Genomic DNA, 24,414 nt, shown 5'->3' on the forward strand with positions numbered 1-24,414 from the left:
TAAGGATATAGAAAATTTGAACAATACTATCAACACTCTTGGCCTAAATAGTATTTCTGGAACATTCTGCCCAACACTGCAGAATGCATTCTTTTCAAGTATGTATGGGAAGTTCACCAAGGTAGACAATAGGATAGACCAAAAAATAAGTCTCAATGAATAAAAAACAAAAGGAAATCTTATAGAGCATGTTCTCCAACCATAAGAGAATTACATTAGAAATCAATGATATATAAAAAACTCTCCAAATATTTTGATTGAAAAAACAAGGTATGCTTTATGATCTCAACTCTTAAAAAGAATATCAATAAAACAACTTATTCATCAATCCAATGTGGGTAAAGAAAAATCTCCACTGAATTGGTCAAGAAAATTAATTCTGAGCCAAGTAATCCTTTTGAAATTTCTGGGTAATTGGGCACTTTAAAGTTATCTTATATATTGCCACTAATCAATGGCTGGCTGCATCAATAAAGATATATTCAGTAATACCAATAATCATTTTAGGTATCCTAAGATTATTTACACAAATGCCCTACATTACTTTTCATGGTTCCATCTTCTAAAACTTCTAGAGTCTCAAAGTCTTCCTGGAGCAGGAGAGGAACTTGCCAGTCATCTTGGAAATGTAAAATAATGGTTTATCTACATATGTTGACGCCATTGTTTATAGACTATTTACTCAGCTCTGATGTAATTGGGGTCATTAGCAAAGGAATACCTGACCTTTAAAATAGGTGCGTTCTGTGTTACTGGATGCCGAGACAGCCAGCCCCTACACGGCACAGTAGCTGTTGTTGCTGTGCAAGTAGAAGCAAAGGTGCCATTTCTTGTTGAAAACTTTTTTGGAAAAAAAATCTGCTGTAGACATGGTGTTTCAAAAATCAGACAAAATATATTTCATGGAAAATCTATTTTGAGATCGACATTCATTTGAAAAGCTAAAACTAGCATGTGGATAAAAAAAGGAAGGGATGAAACATCAAACTGAAAATATCTTCCTATATTGTGACATTTTCTCAAATGTAAATGAGACCACCTTTAAGGCTGTCACAAGCAAAGAAATCCAACTGGGGTCTTGATGACTGAAGGGATGTTAAAGAATCTCTCATCAGCGGACCGTAAAGAATAAAGCAAAAGCTATCAGTGATGTGCAGATGTTATCAGGATGTGACTTCAGCACACCCCACATCCCGATGGAGAGACAAAACGGCAGATGTTTAATATATTACAGGAACTAACCTCAAATTTTGTTTTGCTTCTCCTACTTTATAATGTTTATTTTTCTTTAAGTTCTTTTGAATTGCACTTTGAAGAACTTCCTCCACCCTTAATCACTTTCTGAGTCTAAATGCTTACCACTGGGCTGCAGGGAGTTCTGGGTAAAGTGGCAGATCAATTACTACCCGGGTGTGGGGCAGTGTGAAATACACAGGGGAAGGATATGATTAAGCATTCATATGCAGGTGGTGGGAAGAGAGTTCTCATTGTTGTGTGATAATGGAACCCTGAGTGTGAGATGGAGATCGGTGCGTTGTTTTGACTACAAATCTACTTTAAATCTGCTCAAGTCCAGCAAACCAAAAGAATTCATAGAAACTCGACATTGTTGAACAAAGTGGAAAACATTTGGAGATGGGAAGCAAACAGTTCTGCCCAGATGACTTTTTCTTCTTTTTAAGATAAAAATGATGCAGTAAAGATTTAATAGGTTATTTCTTTAGTTTCAAAAGGAATGATTTGGCTTGGTGAGAATTCCTTTTGGGGAAATGCTGAGTTTTGATTTTTATGTTCTTCAACCAATTGTAAAGTCATGAAAAAGGTGTGCTAAGACCTATATTTCTTCCCTTTTGATTAGAGTAGATGCAGTCATTTTACAGGAAAGTTTTGTTTTCCAAATCAAACCAGCCCATCCACTCTGTCCAGATGCTGTTTTGATCCATCTGAGTGGGCGTCTGTGGTTGGGATGAAGTAGGTCAGTTGGCTGGTGCCCTCTTCTGCCCACCGCAGGTCTCTGCTGTCTACCTGCAGTTTTTCTTCTCTCCCTCAGGGAGCCAGCAGGACCTTGCCCTTCTAGGCTTTTACACCAAACAAGCCTGCATCGTCTACATCACATGGCCTGAAGATTACAGAACAAAAACATAGAAAAAGGAGAGAAAGGTGAATTTTTGAAAAAATAGGATGAACCCTTTGAGATTAAAAGCATAAACCCCACTACCTTTTTGGATGGGCTTATACTTCAGAAAAATAATGCAATTCATATTCAAAAGAGTAAATTTTAGGAAGCATATCAAAGTAGTGGAAATGGTTAAGTCTGGTGTTTATGAAGATGAAAAATCAGAGACGGATGTCACCTGAAATTAGGACTTCCTTAACATGTATTCTTAAAATACATTTGAGATTCAGGAAGGAATAAGGCCAGAAAATAAGGGGTGAACGTGTTACCCTTGATTCCAAAGGGAAGAGACAACAGAAGAGAAAAATGAAAAGGATAGCCCTACTTTCTCTTAGAAGACTCAAGTAAGCAAAATAATTCTAATCTGATGATTAGAAACAAACCAAACCAAACCAAAGATAAAGTAATTCCTGATTTTAAACCAAAGACAAAGCAATTCCTGGGTATGAAGCACATTTACTTATTTATATCCACATGGACTGAATGCAGTAGAAAGTGGACCCAGTTCATCTTTAAAAGTTGGTTTACTGTGGCCCTGTGTTCTCTTCATATTTCTATTCCCAATACCCAGTACCATGTCTGGTACATTGACATTGTCCAATAATATTGGTTAAATTGAATTGTTGAACAAGAGCAAAGAACCCTATTCCAAATATTGGACAAAGTAAAAGATTCAAATATTTGAAGACTTCAACACTTTTTGTTCAAGGGCCGTCTAAACTTGTAAGAAAATTTCATGTAATTTTTATGCCAGGATAGACAACTACAGAGGGAGTGAAAGAAATCCTTTAGTGTAAGGTGGTTCCACCTTTTGCTAAAATGTGACCAACCGAAAAACTCAAAATATTTTGAAGAGATGCTATCTGCCAAAGGGATTACCACAATACGTGTAGGATCAAAGAAAATTCCACATTTTGCCCTGGTGATTAGCTGTAATTAAATAAAGTAAGTCTTTTTAAACTTCATTAGCAGCAAGACGTTTGCTACAGCAGAGTGGGCACAAATCATCCATTCTTAATTAAAAGATAATCCACAGGATGGCCATAATCTTCTTCTAAAAATACACCATTTCCCCCTGAAAGATTTTCTCATCAAATAAGGATAAATAACAGTTTCTATGAGTTTAAGCCATGAAGGAATGGATGCTCCTCCCGTTTGCTTGAGTGAGTGCTGAATGTGGCTGATAACATCACTTTAGCATGCTATTATCTAAAATGGTAGAATACCTCACTTCAGCAAAGTCTGACATAAATCTTTGAAAACAAAGACATTGCATATGTATGAGCTGAAATAGATATGACAGTGTTGGCACATTAATATTCCTGTCACTAGGGGGTTTCAAACTTTTAAGGAGAGGATGGGAATGAATTCAGACTGTAGCTGGTAAAATAGGGCGACATACAGTAGGACAATTAGGCATTGCTAACCATAATAAAATATGTACAGAGAAAGGGTTCCCCTGCTCCCTGCCCTTGGTAAAAAATGACGGTGGGATTATCTCTTGGGAATGCCAAGAATAATTAATTTGGCTTAGAGATTTGCATGGTTGTTCTAAGCATACTAATAAGAATGTTCCGTGAAGACCAGTCTCAATCAACAGAAGAGAGAACTGTTTTTTCTTGTGTAGCCACTGTGGTGGTTCATGGGTAACAGATGTTTCCACTTATTCCACAACAACCCTCATTAAAAGTGACTGTGAGGCCTAATTGAACAGTTCTCCACATAGTTGGATCTGCGCAGAAAATAGTTCCATTATTATATGTTCTTCAATTATTTCTTTTTCTGTTTTTGGTTGCTGATATGAAAAGCTTTACCGTAGCCTTTTTACTTAACTTCTCAGGAAGAAGTAAATGGATGAAAAATAAACTTCCTTTTTACTCTGTATGGACTTACTACATGTTGGGCATCTAGTAAGAAATGGCAACTATTTTTAGAAAAGCATTATAAATCATCAAATTCTAGAAAATCACCACTTATCAGGAAAGATGACATAACAGTTGCATTAGATTTCATTCTGAATGGGAGCGGGCAAGAAATATTCAACACTAAGTCTTAATGAAAAATTGTCACTAAGGTACAATTACAGCGTTTAATGCTTATGTTGAAATGTTAAAATTTTTCTTTTGGTAAAACATATGTGTTGACTTGGTGAGTGGAGATGAGGGGCTGCTTAAAAGGTTTTTTACCAAAAGCTTTTTGGAACATTGCTGTAGCCCTGGGAGGCTTGGTCTGAGCCCTGCCAGCAGTCGTCCAGATTCAGAAATAGGCTTCAAACCCCCTCCTTTGATAAAGAGACATGAAATCATATCTGACAAAGGCATCACAAGCAAACATGATGGAAAATCAGCAATTATACAGGCTACAAAGGAGGGCAAATCTCCCTTCCAAATGTCTTTTTTCTTCTTCTTCAAATTTTACTAATAACATCTCATAGAGGTGCTTAGGTCAGTATTTTTAAAAACAATTTAATATATGACTGTGCTTTGGGTTTGGTTTAACCCTTTTATTACACTAATGCTATTTGTGATTTCATGCATGTGTCAGCATTGTTTTTGAATGGCAACAAAAGGTTGGGAATAAACCAAGAACAAAGAAAGATACTTGCAGCTCTCTATATGTAACTTTGTTTCAAAAAGGAACACATATTCCAAGAAAATAGGTTATATGCCACTTGTAAAACATTGTTCTCTCTTAAATGGAGTCAGATGTTGAAAGATAAAGACCTACAATAAATTAATTAGTAGCAGTGAAAAAATGACAGCAAAATTGGCTGGATCCAAGTTGCATAGTTTCACTCTTTAATCTCAGACTCTCTTTAAATGTATTGTTCTTGATTTTGGAAAATAGACAAGAGAAAAGCTTTTCAAAAGTAGTTACAAAATTAAATTTAAATGTGAAAATATTTACTTTGTTTTTTTATCAAATACTACACCATGAAAAATTTACATGCACAACTGAATTTTGATCCCATCTTATAAACAAATCATCATTAAAAGTGTATATGAATTGAAGCCCAGTTCATTGGAGCCCCGTGAATTGAAGTCCAAGGTTCAACCAGGAGGGATACAAAGGAAAACAGTAATAATAATGGCAATAATAATAATAAAGAGGATGAAATATATACTTCATAAATATCTGCAACATATACCTCCCTAAAATCTTTCCTTTTATTTCATAATGATCAATCTGTTACTGATCAAAAATGTATCTCAAGTAAACAAAATGCTCTTGATATGAAATTATTGATATGAACTGTAAATGAAAACAAAGCTACTAGGGCCTTGAAAATGTTCTCTTTCATGTTGATTCATTACAGAAAAATAATGAATTGCAGCCTCTTCTTCTTCCCCTGACATATTTGGGATACTTTACATGACTTTGAAATGGCTTAAATATTTTACCACCCACTCTAGAATGTTCTGAAGAGGGAAAGAAAAACATGCATTTATTTTGCTGGTGGTCATGTCTTACTGTCTCATTCAGTATTTAGGAATGCCAAAGGTATACCGTTTAAAGGGAAGGTAAAGCAAGCTTAGTCAAATGTTTTAAAATGCAAGAATATATTTTAAAGGTTATTTTAGAAGATACTTGATAGTTAGCAATCAATCCATTTACTGCATGATCTGTAGCTTGAAGACACTGCAACATCTCTGATAACTGCATGCGCTAATCAAGTTATCTAGAAAGTGGCTGTAGATAAGTATTCTCTTGAAATTATGTCTATAAATACCAGTTACCATTTAAAAAGCACTAGAAAGATGTAGTATTTTCCCAAACACATTCACGTAAAGAAATTTATTTATACCCTCACAATTTTTTTCTTAGGATAGTCTCTTTTGTTCTATCAGATCATATAGATTGGGCTCACTGTGATATTATGTTTTCTGGTAACTATGAGAGTCAGAATTTCCACACACCACTGATAAAGCTATCATATCCCTTTATTTATTATATAATGCACCTCTTGTGATTTAGACCCTTACAAAAGCTAATGTTTCAAGAAAACTTTTCAGACGTGTATATACATATTTTATTTCAAAGATACAATATACCATATCTTATTTATTCGAATTAAACATTTATCTTACATTTGAGTACACTATACACATTTTCTTGTTTGAACTGAAGAAAAATATTCATGAGTTTGATTCTGTATGGAGTTGAAAAATTTAGTACAATAGTCATTTCACATGAAATGTAGAAAACAAATATCTACGAACAAATGTGAATTTGGTATTACCAATGAAGAATACACTCTAAGCTACTGGTACCATATAATCTTACATGCTATGGCATTTTTTTATCTAGCAAAACAAGTCTTCCATCTTTTGCTACCATTTTATATAAAATAAATAAAATACCAACTTCTTTTCTTATCCTTGCATTGCTTACTCCTCGGAAAAACAGAAATGTTTTATAAAAGAAGTTGTTATATTAAGATGTATGTCTGCTTTCCTTCAAGAGACAGATTAGAGTGTTTCAGCTGCCACTAAAGTTGTCGCTCTTTGTAACAAAATGTAATGCTGCATATATAAAAATGCAAAGTGTAATGTAGAGTCAAATGTCTCTCAGCACAAGAGTTGTTCGTTTTAGCACCCATTTTGTTGGTATTTATCAACTTACTAATTATAGGCAAATTGCTTCCAACATGAAAACTGTGATGATTAGCAGTTTTTTCTGCTAACTCTAGTCTACTGTAGTTCCGGTAAAGAATGTCAATAATCCAGATTCCTTTCTTTTTCCTGGCTTAGAATATGTAAAAATAAATTCATCAGGCTAGCATTTCTCAACTTTTGAGAAACGTGGTTTGGAAGGATAGGGGTAGAAAGAGAAAAATGGATGGATTAAATGTGTCAAATTAACAAGGTCTACTTGCTACCTCCTATCAACTGGACGATTTTAAAGGCTCACTGGGGATTGGTCTATCAGGAAATGGAATTAGGTAATCTCAGTTTAGTTAATAGGGTAACCACATTTGAGTGTTTGTACAGGAAATGCATCAATTGCTGGAACCCAGCATAAAATCTCTATATTAAAGGGAGAAAGAAGTCTTAAGAATTACCTCACATACCATCATTGATACTCAGCAAATGGTTGGCCTATATTGTTTAAACCTCTCATATAACTATTCAGTGGAGCTATATGATATTGCTTGGTCAGACATAAAGCAGTTTGTAACCTTCAGCCCTCCATTACAATCCTTTCAAGTGAGATCAAATGAAAATGGGAGTAACATGCCAATCTAGAAAACGTTTTCATAACATGCAATACAGTAAAAGGTTGAATTTTCTATCATCGTTGCTAATTTCACCCATTTGTTTCTCATTACAATAAGTAAACAAGATTAAATGGAAAATCTTACAGTTCACAGAGTACATTACACAGCAGAAATGTCTGTAGCGAAGACTGACTTAGTGTCTTAACCAACTTATGTGCCTCTAAGTGACTATTTCTCCCCGCTATGAAGTTTTTACAATTTTAAAGTTATATTGGCAGGTTCCAGTCAACAATGATGTCTACGATGGCCTTCTTTCCCCAATACGTTGCTTTTAGTCTAATTGCTTGTTTGCAGTCTCAGCAAGCAGAGAGAAGAATTTTATCCTCTTTGCCTTGTCTCTGAATACTAACTAGCTGGCCCAGCTGAAGCTCTTTAAAGAGAGAGACGGCATGAGAGACACACTGCATTTGACACAGTCAAGAGGTAAAAGAAAGAGCCAAACAAAAGTCTATTCAGGACTGAATCCTCTGATATTCTCCCCCATCCCCCAACCCCTTTAAAAATAAAGGAAAGGGGGAAAACCCCATAAATCCATGCTTGAATGCCTGAGGTTGTCAGAATAAAGGACAATGAATGACAGGTGACTGTCAGTATAAATCTGAGTCTCCAAGTTATCACTTTTGGGCATTGTTGAACAAAAAAAGTGTATATATAACAAACAAATATGTTCACAGGTTCTCTACGAATGCACAGACAAGTTCAATCCAGGAGAAGCAACTAAGTATTTTCTCATGGGCACGTGGGTTTCCTTTCAGTTCCATGTATTTTTGCTGGAAAACGTTCGCAAATTATTAAGTGTTTTTCAGGTGACAACAATGCTAAATAACTCTGGGGAAACTGCTGAAGGGTTTTGAACCTGCTTTTTTCTTACTTATTTTTTAAAATTTATTTAAGGAATGGGAGATCTGACTCGATAAATAAAACTCCTTGCACATGTTGCTAAAATTTTAAAAAAGGTGTCAGAGTCAACTGATGAGCGTTTTTCTGTTTGATTTTTAAAAGGCTCTTCTCAAGCTATTTTCCCCCAAGATCTCTTTACACTTTCATCTTCAGAGACTGCCTTAATCCTCCTGTCTTTGTTGTTCCCATGTCTGATCAGTTTGTTTTAAAGTCGCATCTACCCCACATTTACTAGAACTGAAACTTGACTTCAGGCACTTGCAGTTATAAATCCCTACAAACGCGCAGGCTTTCCAGAGAAAGGTGGAAAGTGCTGAAGCTGGAAAGGTTTTGATGATTATTTAAATAATGTATATTAAGTTGTCTGTGCATGCACTACAGGTACAGAGAGATAACAATGTGAAGTGACGGAGGAATTTGTAATTAAAATAACTCTGGCCTCTTCTCCGATGACGGGCACACTCCAGTCTGTTGACCATCTGCAGTGGAAGGGCAAAGATTCTATTCTCACTTCTGGTGGGCTGAGGAAGAGACACAATTGCCCGGAGCCTCAAGTTTCTAGGTCTTGCCATAGTGGGCATGAAGATGGTCCATTGTGGCCATCCTTCTGATGCCAGGTGTAACCAAGCGATGAGCAGAAGGAGTGTAGACACAGTGATCTGTGTCACTCTCAGCACTCACAGGGCACCATTGAGGCGAAGCTCAACTGCTGTTACCGCCCCAGCAGGTGTTACTACACATTCTAAATCTTTTGAGAGAAATGAAGAAAGAAGAGAGAGAATACAAGCGAAATAAAACAAGAAAAACAGGTGGAAGTTAATTTCCTGGTTATACTTTTTTCTTTTCCCTGCTGTAAAGGAAAAAGAAAAACTTAAAAGGGATGAACATGAAAGCATGCTGTGTATTTCCCTGTTAAACAGGGACAATAATTTATTTTACTGTTAAAGTCTGGAAATTGAAAGTACTTGTGAGGAAACAGTCATCTTATACAGACTTCAACTCAGTCTTCGAGAAATTAACTTGTAAAATGTTTAACAAACTGATCATACGAGAATTTTCCTCGATTGTGTATGAAATGTACCTTTACACAAATAAGTAAACAAAATTGCTGGATTCTGTTTTTACTTTTCACTTACAGTGGCTATAACTTAAACTGCAACGTTTGAGTCTTTTTATATCAGACACCCAAACAGAAATGATTATATCCAACACCTGAAAATGTTTTTACAAACTTATTTGTAGTAATTATATTTCTATTACTTTATTTACAACTGTCCTCTTGAAAAAACTCTTAAGGAAAACAATTAAGTTTAAAAATCTTCCTGTCATAATTGATATTGGCAGGTTTATAGCTATTAAACTTGAAAGTCACAGATAAAATTGTTTTAAAATTCAGGATTAGTCTAATATTGCTTTTGGTGATTAGAAAATACCTACGCATGAAAGTTATGTAGGATAGTGATATGAGACAAAGAATTAATTTGAAAAGAAACGGGAGACCAAGTTTCAAGTCTTAACAAATGAAATTAAATGTATGCACGTTTAAAGAACCAGTTTCTTTTTTTGTGGGGGAGGATGCCTCAAATGACCCCAAATTAAAGATTACTACTCAGTAGTTGCATGAAAAATTTTTCTTAATGATAATAGAATAATTATTATTTTAAACAAAAGGCTTATTTGTGGCTTGTGTGCAAGTATGTGTGTCTGTGTGTGTGAGGATAGTGGGAAAGTAGGAAGAATTATGTTGGGAGTAGTAACTACTTCATACTAGAGTCTTTTCGAAATGAAGATACTTAATTCTTCATTTCACTTATATTAAACAAGATACCCACTATACAATTGAGGAATTTCAATTATTGAAAAAAAATAATGACCTATAGGTCAGTCATGTCTTGACAATTCCTAATGAGAATTCAAGGAAAAACTCAGAGTCTTACAAGTATAGAACTCTATGTAGATCACCATCATGGTGAAATAACAGAAAAGTTCATATATTTTATGAATAAGATGATTATTTTTCTGAGCTATTTATTTCTATGAAGACTGTTAATTTCCTTTCCTAATGACAACAAGCAAGGTGTTCGAGAGAAGGGAAATACCCAGCTGACAGTCAGTCTTCAATAGTAGGTGATGCAAGCTTTCCCTCTGAAATCTACTCAGCTGAAGTACATTAGTGACTGTATTGTAGCCAATATGGATCCTCTAGGTTATAATGATGCAGTGTCAGGGCTGAGGAGTGGAGCAAATGATTACTGTGAGTCAGGCAGCCAGGGAGGCGGCACGGCAGAGGTAGGCACTGTATTCTCGATTGAAGGAAGAGAGGTTTGGAATAGGTCTGGAAGAGGAGAAAGAGCCTTGTTGGAAGAGAAATGAAATGAGCAAAGACATAGATATGAGGATGAACACAGGTGGAAGATGTCCGAAAACTGACTTCCCCTTTGCATAGATGGATAGATAGATAGCTAGACAGAGAGACAGAGAGAGAGAGAGAGAAAGAGAGAGAAAGATGGACAGACAGATGGATAGAAGCTGAATGGAGAAACTCATGTTCGGAAGTGAAATTCTGTGACGATATTTTAGGAAGGTTTATTACTTTCTATTTATAACATTTAAAATTTATGAAGGAGACGTTGTATCTTAATAATATAACAAATACTGAAAGAATGATTTGAAAACCTTGCAATATAAACTTTATTTTATCACTTTCTGACTGAGAATGACTGAGAATCTGATTTCAGATTAGACATTCACACAACAACTGGAATGACCAACCCGTGTTCTTCCTCCCCCTGGGCTCCAGGACTTAAGTTTAGAGGGCAATGTCACAGTGACTTATACAGTGCTGTTTGAGTATAAATTGGTAGAGTTTTCCTGAAGAAAAAAACCAAACAAATGCCCTGTAGGTCAAAAACCTTGAAAATGTGTATATACTAATGATTCTACTGCTTGGGATTTATCCAAAATAAATAATCAGATAATCCAGGTAATTAAAATGGAATCAACCTAAATATGAACTGTAAAAGATTGATTAAATAAATTATGTTATATCCAGATGGCCATCATTGCTTAATTCCAACCATGAAAAATCATCACTATTGACAATTGTTCTAAGTTAAGGTGAAATGGAGCAGTTATTCTTGATCAGCACCCCTGGGGATTGTGCAGAGGCAGTCTATGCGGGAGTCTATACTTCAAACTTGATGAGATGCTTGAATGTGTGCATCTTCTTGACTATGTCAGACAGGAAAGCTGTTCTACTATGTTACATATGGCTGTTTGCACCCAGGTTCCTCCAGTGGGAAGGTTCAGTGTGTTTACCAAGTAGAAAGTTGCTTTTTACACTTATTAGAATTTTAAATACTCATACTATACCAAGATACAGAAAGAAGTTATAAACTGTGTTCACAATAAGATGGCCTGTATAAATCAACTTTGCGTTCCCTGTGCCCTACAAAGAAAAAATGATAAAAACTAGCAATGTCTGTCAGAAAGAAGCAGAGGTATGAGTAACAATTTTTCAGAGAATTATATAAAGCAATCACAATTGTAAAATTAAATTTTCCTTCACATATAGGTTATGTATTTTTTTTTACGAATGCTTTTACACTTACTCCAAGTGTTAAAGTGAGAATCAATGGAAGCTAGAAATTCTCACAATTTTCATAGGGTGCTACCCTTGAAGGTTTCAAACGTCTGCTCAATACAGTTTTAAATGCATTTATTTAAATCTAGATTTATTTTCCTTTTTCTACCTGTAAATAATGCATTGGTAGCATCGAAAATTTACTTTGGGGAAGACACTATTTCCTCACAGAGTAGCTTTGGGCAGTAGTCAAAAATCTTTTATTAACCCACTCCAAGAGTACCCCTCTCTACTTGAGATGACTGGCCCTCATGCTTCCAGGGGCAGGTAACTGACCTTAACATATTCTCTTTGTGTTCCAGCAGTGACCAACAGTAGAAGGCACTAAATAAATGTTTGTTGCAGGAACAACACTCTAAGGCAATCCACACTCCATCTAAGTTGATCTAGTCATTGTCCCCTGAGTATGTATTTGCCCCGTCTCTCTGCCTACAGGGTTGTTTTTCATCCTACTATACCTACTGAACCCCTGCTCTTCTCTAAGTGTCACTATCTCTATTATCTTTTTCTGATTAGCTGAGGCTACCACCCTTTCCACTTTCCTTAAATATATTGGGGTTTTTGTCTGCTCCATTCCCAATATCGCATATGTTATCCCACATTATAAACTACCTTTCACAATTACATACGTTATGTATCAGTAATGGCTCTTCCCTGTAAGCAACAGGTACCAACTCTGGTTAACAAAAGTGCAAAGAAATTTACTGGAAACATATTGAGGTGGGGTGGAGGCTCACACAATTAACAGGCTGCTAGTAGACCAGGCTTCGGACCATGATCCAAGAGAATTCAGGAAGGACAGGATTTAGGAAGTAAGAACCACCATAATTTTCTAACAGCTGGAACAGAGTGGTCAGAATATCATCATAGTGACAGTTGTTCTTGAGTCACATAAGTCCTTCCCAATGTCTTAGAAGTTAAGATCCAATTGACAGATTTAGGCCATCGGTAGCACCTCCTACTCTACTAGTGGTCCAGAAAAATGATTTGACCTTCCTCACCTTTCTAGAAAGGAAGGAACAGGGAGTGGCATGGAATTCACACATGAGGAGAGGGAGGAGATTTTCAAAAAGGGACTTGGGGGGAGGGGGTCATTAGGAAGGAGCATGAATGCCAAGCAGCCATCCATTTATCAGACTCTAGTTAGATGACAATTCCTGAAGCACGAGGAATAGCTTTCACATGGCTTCACTTGTTAGAAGGGCCGACTAATACCTTGGACAACTAAATAGTCAGATACATGCTGATAGGTAGGAAAAGGGGGAGGATGGAGAAAGACATGATATTAATATTTATTGAAATTGTATGACTGGGCTACATGTATCCATGAATGCAGTCATTATTCTGATGCCCAGCAGAACTCAAAACTAGCTAAGCAGCTCCCATCCAGAGGCCACCTTGTAAGACCTGTGTTCTGTGTGCACTGTGGATGCGCACAAGCTGGAAAGCCCACACAGTAATAGAAATGTACGTCTTAGTGCTCTTGGTGCAGTATCTATTAAAGGTATTCAGTCAATTGTAATTATTTTTAGTAGTGGTTTGTTATCAGAGTTAAGACTTCCTCACTCATGCGGGGATGGGGAGGTGTCTACTTTTGACTTTTTTAATTTGCCTTTTACTGATCGTCCAGCTTGTCCAAAAGCTCCACAGAGGAAAGAGGAAGCCCTACATTTGAATCTCTTCCCATTGGTAAAGTAAGAATCTTTGCTGATTCTTGGGTGATCTAGCAGATATCGAATAGGCTAAATTAAGTTTAGTAACCACTTTTTTAAAATTATGCAATGAATACTCCTTTCCACCTGCTAAGTTTGAAAAAAAAACCTAATAAAATGAGTTAACAACAGCAAAACCCCAGTCTTCCTCAAATCCAGAAAATTTGATGAGAAGTAAATGTGTTCACTAGACTCATTTTGTGTAAGGAATATTTTCAGTGTTTTGGCTTTACTTGGTTATTTCCTCATTTCAGAGTTAAGCCATACAAATAAAAGGAAGAGGACAGCGCCAGGAAACTTGCATCCATCTCCTTTTCCGATGACTGTGCCAGCTGCCAAAGTGCTGATCGAAGTTGAAAGGTCAGCAGTCATCTGTGGCAGATGTGCTTCATTATGATAAACACTTGGATGCTGGAAATGGTCCTGTTCGAAGATAGTTTCTAGTTTAGGTGAGAAATGGAAATGTGAGGAAGCTTCACTGCTGGGAATCTTACTTCATATCTGAGCACAATTAGCCAGTTGATTAACAGGCTTTTGTTTTCCATCTGAATGGCCAATGTCCATGCATTTGGGACACTATCTTGTCAAATGGGTGACAGTAACAATAAAGTTTATGTATCTTGGCTCTTTACTCTAAAAACTGTAGTAACGTCCTGCATTGGAATCAAGAACCTGAACTGAGCATGCAAAATAATTACGTTTCAGAATCCACTTGGTGGTAAGGCTATGGAAGATTATCTTATTTTGAACTGGAAATAAGGACTAAAAATATCTTTTTATTTAGTGGCTCTTTATTTTATTTTGCAAGCCCTAGTATTCTATATTCCACATGCTTATGTAGCTTAAACTTGAAGAAGATATACATTACCATATTTCAAAAGACATTCTAAATTTTTAAAAGCATATGACAATGTCTTATCATCTGAACTATCCTGTAGCCATTTTCTAAGCACTTATTATTGATAACGCTGAGGACTTTTGTCACTTAATATTTTACCACGAACTGTAAATTTTGCCTTTTCGCTTTATTTTTTTCTCTTCACCCATGCATTTTCCAGTGTGCCATATTCATCTCTTTTCTTTTTTTTAAATAATAAGGTCATTTATTCCTGTTTTGTCTTAATGTAATATTTTCATAAATGAAGATTCACATGATTGTATTGTTTTTTTCTCACAGTGATGATTGAATAGAAAAGCCACCTATATCTTCTTGCTTAGCTTCCCTTGAGAAGAATAAGAAAAGTGAGCTGTGCAGCCTTGTAACCAGGGAACAGATTTCCTGCATAATATTCACAACTTTGGCAAGGTAATTATTATTGCCATGTAACTTCTGGTAAAATTTGTGGAAGAATGGAAATTACATTATTAGCTTTCACGTGTTGACGCAGATTTGACTGGATCAGTTTAAGAAGGCGAATCAATGTAAATTTTCATTTTTTCTCCCCAATAAATATTTATTGAGCACTACTATGAGCTATTTACTAGAGGATAGAAATACGAATAACGCATGGTGTCAGTTCCCCGCATGACTTAGTAATCCAGCATGTTTGGTTGTACTAGTATAGTAGTGGTAGGCAGTGGTAATTGGTCATGATTTTGGTTTGTGTTGGGGAAGAATTGTCAGGAAGCAAATACATCACCTGGGACCTGTACCTACATCATCTGGGAAATCCATACAAGTTTAATTTCTTAATCTATTTCATCTATTATCACAGATTTGCTTAAATGTGATATTGTTTAATTATTGATGTGCATTACTCTTAAATCTTATTTATATTTTAATGAACATCAAGGTTCCCAAAGGATTTTTAAGGCCAGATCTAGAATGGTGGGATCAAACATTAGTCAAATGTAGGAAACTTTTCTCAAATCCTACTCTGTCTGGCAAAGTTCTTCGTGTTCTATAAGAAACACATTCATTAGCATAAAGGATGTAATTCTCTTGTGGTGATGGGACATACATGTATAAGTATCTAAATAATATATGCTATACATATGCACACACAATGCTCTTGCACATTCACACGCATACAGATGTGAATCAATGTGGTATAGACCATACATAAAAAGCAATACTTGAGGTCTAGGTAGTAGATCATTTTGGTGTAGGGTTAGTCATAGAGAAAGGTTGTTATTAAATTCAACATAAAATCAAATTTTCTACTTCCATTTTAGTGAAAAAGGAAGAAGATGACACGCACTTTCTCAATAATGAAAATTGAGACAGAGAAGCAAAACAATATCAGGGACTTAATTTGGTGAAAAATTTTAGAAAATGTACTATCCCCCCTGTGCTTTAACTCCAGCCAAAGGATTGGGGTATGGCATTATTTTGTTAAGGTTGAAATCTTCATGATGAAGAATGAATGCTCTTACTATGAGTTTATTTTCTGGTAACAACTACTTTTATAATATCAACGACTCTTGACTTCTCTTGTTTAGCAGTTGTACAGTTAACCAAGAAATATTTGTTGACTTTCATATGACTAGCCCTGGGCCAGGTTTCATAGAACAGAGCAGAAACGTAAGACATGATCCTTTCCTGCAAGGCTATTCTAATATTACTGGGTAGCCTACTACTCTCTGGTAATATATTTGAAAATACAATCACTGAAAATTTGGAAAGGGCTGTGTGTTATTGCTATAGGAAGACAGGGCTTGTATCTAAGAGCTCTTTAGAAACTGGAGAAAAACACAGTATCAGCAAGGGCCTCTGCTTTTGACCCTTATCTTAGGGAGCTCTGCACTTTTGAATGTCTTCCACCAAAATTTTTACGATCCTCTCTGGGGGCTAGGACCTACAGGATCCAGGAGTGCCATCCAAACCAGGCATCCTGATTTCAGATCATAATATTTCTTTCATAGGATCACATGAGTTTGAGCTAAAAGAATAGGGTTGACATGTTGATTTTGGGTGAATCTCACTCACTCCGTTCACAAGATGAATTCATGGCTCTGGGCCACTAACCCTTGGGCTTGAGCCATATATGGGGGCCACAAGGTCAGTTTTCACCTCCCTGTGTTCAGATCATGTATCTTATCTGATGGTATGCATCAGATGGTGGCAGGGGCAGCAGCAGACACTGTTTATTTCATTTGCCCCTTCCCTGCATTGTAACCTTAGGCAGTTATCCTGCTCCTGCCACAGGCTTTGCACTGCCTCAGGCAGATCTCTGGGACCTGCTGCACCTATCTCCTCAGAGTTTTCCAGACCGATGCTCCATGATACTAATCAGATTTTCTGATCAAAGTTCTTTCTTGCCTATGATTGATGTGGTGACATACCCTCCTGGGTTAGTTTTAAGCTTTGCTGGAAATGGGATGGACGTTCTTTGTATGAATGGACCATTCTTACTCAGCTATGGAGCCACACACTGGTGGCGGTGTGTGGAGGGCAGGGGTGTGGTCAACATTGAAAAGTATTACATTCTAGGAATGCAATGATTTGGGTTAAAGATTTTGAAGGAAGACATGTTTGGAAAAATGTGTTATTCTAAGTTTAAGCTATAAAATTCTGTATGGTAAATTAAAATGACAGAAAATGAATAATAACTCACACTTTCCTTCATTCTTGGGTAAGACTTGCATTTATTTATGGTCGTCATCAATGAAGAACAGTTATAACCTTTGATGGAGTCCTTTCAAGGCATTGGGTGATGCAGCACCGTGAGTAATGATGTAAGTAAATAAATGGTACTAGCGAACTGTAATGGCAAGAAGATCTGAATTGTTTCAGTACAAACGTTCTGAAGAGCTGTGGCTTTGTGAATAATAATGGCATTGCTACTTTTTCCATGTCATGTGAGGTATGAAATTATTTAGGAAATGGCACCTTAGGCAATAAGTAACATGAAGAAATTGTTCCTGGACCTGAACAGGAAGAGACGGTGCTTGGGCACTAAGAAGAGTCTTCATATGCATTGATTGAGCAATAAACAAATATATAACAGAATTCTTCTCTCCCCAGTATTCTAAGTCTTCATTTCTACCTCTCATAGGCCCATGAATTTTGTGATACATTTTAAATCAATTGTTTATAACTATGGAAAATAGTATGGAGATTTCTCAAAACTTAAAAATAGAAATACCGTATGATCCAGCTATGTCACGACTGGATATTTATCCAAAGAACTTGAAATCAGCAATACAAAGAGAGTTATACATTTCTATGTTCTTCACAGTGTTATTCATCATACCCAAGATGTGGAAGCAACTCAAGTGCCCATCAATGGATGAATGGATAAAGAAGATGTGGTATATACATACATACATATATATATATATATATATAATGAAATACTAATCAGCCATTAAAAAAAAGATAAAATTGTGTCAATTGTGACAACATGCATGGGCCTTGAGGGTATTAGGCTAAACGAAATAAGACAGACAGGAAAAGACAAATACTGTATGATTTTACTCATATGTGGAAGATAAACAAACACATGGATAAAATAAATGGTTCAATCTAATGTTTCTTCCAACATAATGTAAAGAATATTTTTTGGGTACCCAGCTACCCCACTAATTATTTAAAATTTTAAAGGACTATTTTATACATTTTATTTTTTGTGTCATAGGGCACCTAAAGATGGATAGACTCTCGTAAAATGACCAAGAAAAATTCACTGTTCATGCTTGATTCTTGTAGTCATCAAAGAGTGTTTGCTTTCCAAAGAATTATTATACTTACAGCTTGCTTGCCTTGGGGAATGTCAATTAAATCCAAATTATTTTATGACAGAGATTTTGCCATTTTTAGAGACAGGGTAAGTGAACTAGAAATGACAAAAATCAAACAAGAAACGAAAAAATGAAGTTTGATATTTACCTGTAAATTGCTTATCTTTCAATTAAGCTTTGGTTTACTCTTGCCAAATGTCCCCGTTTGCAAATGCCTATTAAAAAATAAGCTGTTTTCATTTCCTGCTAGGACACAGTTTAGTTTCTTTTAATACATGCTTGTACTCAGTGCTCTCTGAAGGGCTTTGTGCTATCTCTGGTATCTAGTACTTATAAAGAATCACTTTCACTGTGTGTGGCCTGGTTCCTAACAGTCTACCGATTCATCGAATTTCAGAAAGACACCAATTGATTCTTTATGCTGCCTGGCAGAGCAATTCTTAATTTTTGTCTATTTCTTCCTAACATCAGTCTTAAGAAGAAAAGGTTTTCCTTATATCGCCTTGAAGGGTTTACTGAATCATACATCATCAAGAACATTTTAAAGCTTTATTTTGTCTGTTATTTAAAGTGGAAAATGCTGCCCCTTAAGACACTGGCACTCTGCCATTTGCCTCCAGAATATTTCATGGCTCACTGTCAGGACTGCTGCTTTTTCTAGAAGAACATATGGGCCATTTTGGAGAAGTTTTCTGTAACATTCAGATGCTGAACATATATCTATTTACATTTGGTCTCCAACAAAGAATTTTTCTGGAATTTTAATACCTTATGGGTTCTTTGGAACTTACTGAAAAGTATGTTGGAGCATGATGACACCAAAGGAGGCTTGTGAGTTGGAAGTAAAAGGGACTAATTTTAATTGAAGCAGAGTTTAGCATCATTAAAATGCATTCTTGTGATTTTATTATTTTTCACTGGAGTATTTCTTCTTCTTTTTTTTTAGTGGTTTCAAATAGTCACTATAAAATATTTAAAGTGAGGAGGAAAAAATACTCCTGCCCTCTATGATGTTGATAAATAAATCAGTGGACTGTAGTAAGAGTTAGCACACACCTGAGGATGATAGTGTCATTAAAACTGCATCCAGTCAATCTGGGAATACCTCACCTGAATTGTTCTGTAAACACTCTTCTCACTAAAACACCTATTTAGCCTGATTGTGTATATTTTGAGTCAAAGAATTCAAACAAAATGCATTTAAAACAAGCAATTAAAATTAAAGTATGACTACATTCTGAATGGAGGTGCTAATTGCAACTCTAAGAAATAACGGTTTTCTTCTTTTGTGCAAAATATTGTATTGATGACTAGACCTGGGCAGATTCTAGTGGAAAGAGACTAATTCCTTATACTATTGTTTTACCAGATTGTCTCTTTGCTGGTCATTCGGTGAGCAACTCATTGACTTGCTGTTATGGAGCTAGTTGGCTCTTAAATGAGAGCTAATCTGAAATGGTACTGTGGTGATGAAGGAAGAATGGGGAAGTAAAAGAAAATTAAAAAAGAATAATGATCATATTCTAAATCTAAAATCCATAGTGACTACATAGTCAGGGGCCGCAGCATACAAAGTCTTTTGCCCAAGCAAACCTGGGGTTTTCCCAGATCCTGAAGAGTTGAGGAATTGGGCGGGACAGAAATGGCGATAGTCGGAGCAAGATAGAACAGGAAAATAAAAACACACAGAAGAACCTCTATGTTATCACAGAAGGCATGAAATCAGAGGTAGATTTTAGAGAATGTGCCCTTTGGGAAAACCCAAAGGAAGTATGGTCGTGTGTCTTACCACTTCAATTATTTGATTTTCCCTCATGTTGCAAATATATATATGCCATTTGGTTGTCATCTAGTTCTTATTCCATGTGTCTCATGTGTCTCACTTTGCCACTTGGCCATGACAAGAGCCAGTGTGAGAGGAAAAAGGCACAGTTATCTCTGAACTCACTGTATGGTTAGTGGCAGCCACTTGCTGTCTGATCTTTAAGGAATAGCGAAAGGGAAACTTAGGAAGGATACCTATAGGCAACAGTTTGGAGAATCAGCAGAATCTCTGATCACCCAGGCCACACGGACGAGGAAGACAGTCACATAGATTCCTTCACTCCCAAGGCAGCATAGCAAATGGGAAAGACAAAGGAGGAAATGACTTGCTCACCCTCCCCTTCTGGAGCCAAAGTCAAGAGAAAAAAGCCAAATTTGTTGATAAAGTTTCAAGTAGTTGTTTAATAATTGTCTGATTGATGACTGGTTAGTATATTTTATTTTCCCATAGACCACAATGTGGTAATTTTGTTTTTATTTACTTATTTATTTTTTGGTGAGGAAGACTGTGCCTGAGCTAACATCTGTTGCCAATCTTTCTCTTTTTGCTTAAGGAAGATCATCGCTGAGCTGGCATCTGTGCCAATCTTCCTCTACTTTGTATGTGGGATGCCTCAGCCTCAGCAGGGCTTGATGAGTGGTGTGTAGGTCTGCACCCAGGATCCTAACCTGAGAACCCTGGGCCGCTGAAGCGGAGTGCACAAACTTAACCACTATGCCACCAGGCCGGCCCCACACAATATGATTATTTATGTATGACCCACATTATATTGAAATGTCATTTGTCTTTCAGATTAGCGTGCTCTCATTAAGATTTGCTGAGTGAAAGCATAAATGTGTCTTTATGAAATCCCCAAATAAACATATCCTAAAACAGAACTTTGGAGAGGAGTAATATATTGTAGCCTTCTAATACATCAACCATTATCCACCTCCCTAACCATTACCTGTCCAGTCCTGATTTCTCTGAGCCATTTGATGCCTTTATTTTACTTACCTTGAGACATTATAACTCAGAGTTAGAACTTACAGTACAACACGTGATAGTGTCTCACTACAGTACTTACCAGATACAGACAATTATTTAAATATTTCTATTCTGGAGACACACCTTTGAATTCTGTGTTTGAATATGTGTTATAAGCAACGTGTTCCACATTTATCCAAAGATTCCCAAATCCTGAAATGTATATATAGTAGAGCCGAACCAATATTGAATCTTACTACCCCAAGAAGCCCAAGATATTCAGAAGATCTATGCCTGTAATGTACACACCTATCCACACCCGCACAGTCAGAGGCAGAATGATCCTCAAAATGTTTATTTTAAGAGAGGAAAGACTTAGAGGAATGGGAGGGCAGACCCAGCTTTATTCAAGTCAGTAAAGCATATCATTATCTTAGATTTTCTCAAAGGGAGTCTAGTTTCCAAAGATACTATGAAGACCTTGATATAGCAAAGTCTCACCTATGACATGATTTTTTGGTATTTTCTGTTTTGCTCCTCACATTCAAAAGTGGTGCTTCTGATCCTGTCAGTGTATTTGTCAGAACTCCATCTATCAATAGGTCTCCTGCTTGGCTTGTTTACACAAGCCCTAACTTGAAGGGAACGTTGGCAGCCAAAGAACACACGATAAGTGCAGAGAAAGAATGTCACTGTGCCTTCCATGGTGCCCAGGATACACACCCTATGTCCTCTCAGGGAGAGGCATCAAATGAGGAAAACAGCATTTGTGGAATCCCTTGTAGACCACTAAGTCAATTGATTCAGTGACTTTAAGTCTTAATTCTTAAACGATGACTTGTGTTTTTATCTCCAGTGGACATAGGCATTTGATCCTAGATAGTCATCAACGTTTCCTTTTACACAGTTTATGATGACAGTCATCTGCCTTTGCACCTTCACTTTATGCTACGTAGGCACAACTAATGCTCCTTCATTCATTTGTGACTTGTGGAAGAAAAGCTGAATCCTACCCTGGCTGCTGGCTTGAGACTTTTCCTTTCTGTGACACGCACAGTCTCTGTGAAACTGGGCCATAGGAGAGCAAGACATGCACCATTGTATCACCATCAAGCTTGTTTTCTTATGCATGGTGAAAATATCCTGAGCTCTAGACCTTTGGCAGAGAATAAACAAAGACCATATAGGCTGCTTGTTTTTATACTTAGATATCACCACTGGAATAATTCCTCTGTCTTCAAATGACAACTTTGTCAGTCTTGTTGCATTAGTTAACAATTTAATAGGGCCTCACATACTTTGGTGGGAATGATGACCATGTTAGAGCCAAGCTTTATGCTAATACAGCAGCTTCCCAAGGAACTTCCCATCTAAAGGTTATATAACAAATTTTGGTTGGATTGAAGTGCAAGGTCCAAGTGTCATAGTACAGAAGTGCCACCTTTATCGTTTATCCACTTATCCCTGCCATAGTATTACTTTTTAGCTACTAAAGGATACATTTTTGATTTTATTTAATTGGTGGTAATTAAAAATATTAGCTTAGTCTCCAGTATCCCATTAAGGCATAAGATTTCTATACACCCACTCAAATATTTCAACATCCACTAGAATATTTCAAATGGGTAAACCGGCTTCCTCTTTGACATGCTTAGAAGAGACCCTCGCTTTGACTTTTATGCTTTCAAATGCACTATGAATCATTCTGCCAAACTTCTGCCCTTCATGTGAATGATATATTTTATTTACGCTCTTGGAAAAAAATCTATGCATGGCCATTATTAATCATTCACACCTTTAAGAATGATCTCACCTTTTAGCTATTCATCAAGATCGGTATCCTTCCTGTTAGAAAGAGACACATCATAACCGATGTACAACCAAACTGTAGATGGGCCCAAGTACACAGCTATTACCAGAATAGATGTTTCTTCATTTTAGGATTACACACACATGTGCACACACACACTCACTCACTCACATCTCCGTACGCTGTATCTATTCTGGCAACTCTCTTTAAAACGCCAAACTGTTAAAACCATGTCAGCTTTCAGATAACACATCACCATGATATTGAAGAACAGCATACCATTTCCAAAAGCTACTCCCACCCTGAGCGAGGCCAATAAGATATTGGACAACTGGAATTAGCAAAGTTTCAAAGACCATTGTCTATGATTTTTTATCAAAAGTAAGAGAGGAAAAAAATTGGCAAATAAATAAGACCTCTCTGATTATGTACTAATTTCAAGAGAAGACCACGTTGTAATGGAATCATCTCTCCATTTAAAAATCATGGAAATAAATTTTTACGCCTTTGACAATAACTGTAAAGCATACTTTTCATTAGTGAAGAAATATTGAATGCATTCATAAAATGTGTTTAAAAAGATCTCAGTTTAGGGTGGACATTCTCACACACCTCTAAAATGTTGGCTGGACATTGGAAAGATAATGCTTATATAAGCCCCAGGGGAAAGGAACACAAAACAGGGCGTGGCATGTCTTTGATTCTCCCTTCTTCTTTAGCTACTATTATGATTTTGTATTGCGATGAGAATTAGAAAAGGCCAAAAGTTTGGATAGCTTCTAAAAAGTATTAGGTAATATAGCAGAATGAGGTGGAAAGTGCTTCAGAATAAGATTCTTATTACACAACATCTGTACTCAAATATGCATAAACATAGAAATATCACTAAAATAAATATATCATGAGAGATTTGACTATACAGGTGGCAATTAAAAATTACAAGATCAAGAAAAACATTGCAGTAAGACTTAGAATCTTAGAAGATGCTAAGAACTCTCTTTTCAACAGAATGTTGAACTCCCTGGGTACTAAAGAATTTCTTACTAGAAAAGAAAATAACCCATGGGAGAAAATGTAGGTAGCAGTAAAGCTGCTTACAATTTTTGATAGGCCCTGGTAAGTAAAGTAGAAAGGCAAATGATTCTATGCTCACTCCAAAATTCTATTTCTTAAGAGTGTCTCATTCATTAATTTTTCTTTGCTGGCATTAAAAGCTTCCAAACAGAAAAGTTGCGATAGTGAGCCTGTTATGGTTATCCTTCTTACTGACTTCTTCGCTTCATGGAAGGCAGGTCTGCAATTCACAGGGTCTAATCTCAGTTTTGACTTTTACATCTAAACTCTAATGTAAAGAAAGGCAGTCGCACGGAAGAAGTTACTGCAGGTAACAGGATATATCGCTCACCACTAAGTGTCTTAAA

General features: G+C 36.4%; 1 long non-coding RNA gene across 1 annotated transcript; it reads left to right on the forward strand.

The window, feature by feature from the left end:
• The first annotated feature begins 13,993 nt into the window (after positions 1 to 13,993).
• On the forward strand, positions 13,994 to 19,259 carry LOC139075406 (uncharacterized). The gene is made up of 4 exons (XR_011525784.1): positions 13,994 to 14,158; positions 14,887 to 15,015; positions 17,290 to 17,387; positions 17,891 to 19,259. It is a non-coding gene; the product is annotated as an uncharacterized lncRNA (long non-coding RNA).
• Positions 19,260 to 24,414: the final 5,155 nt, after the last annotated feature.

This window comes from Equus przewalskii, chromosome 13 (assembly GCF_037783145.1).
Source record: "Equus przewalskii isolate Varuska chromosome 13, EquPr2, whole genome shotgun sequence".
Classification (NCBI taxonomy): Eukaryota; Metazoa; Chordata; class Mammalia; order Perissodactyla; family Equidae; genus Equus; species Equus przewalskii.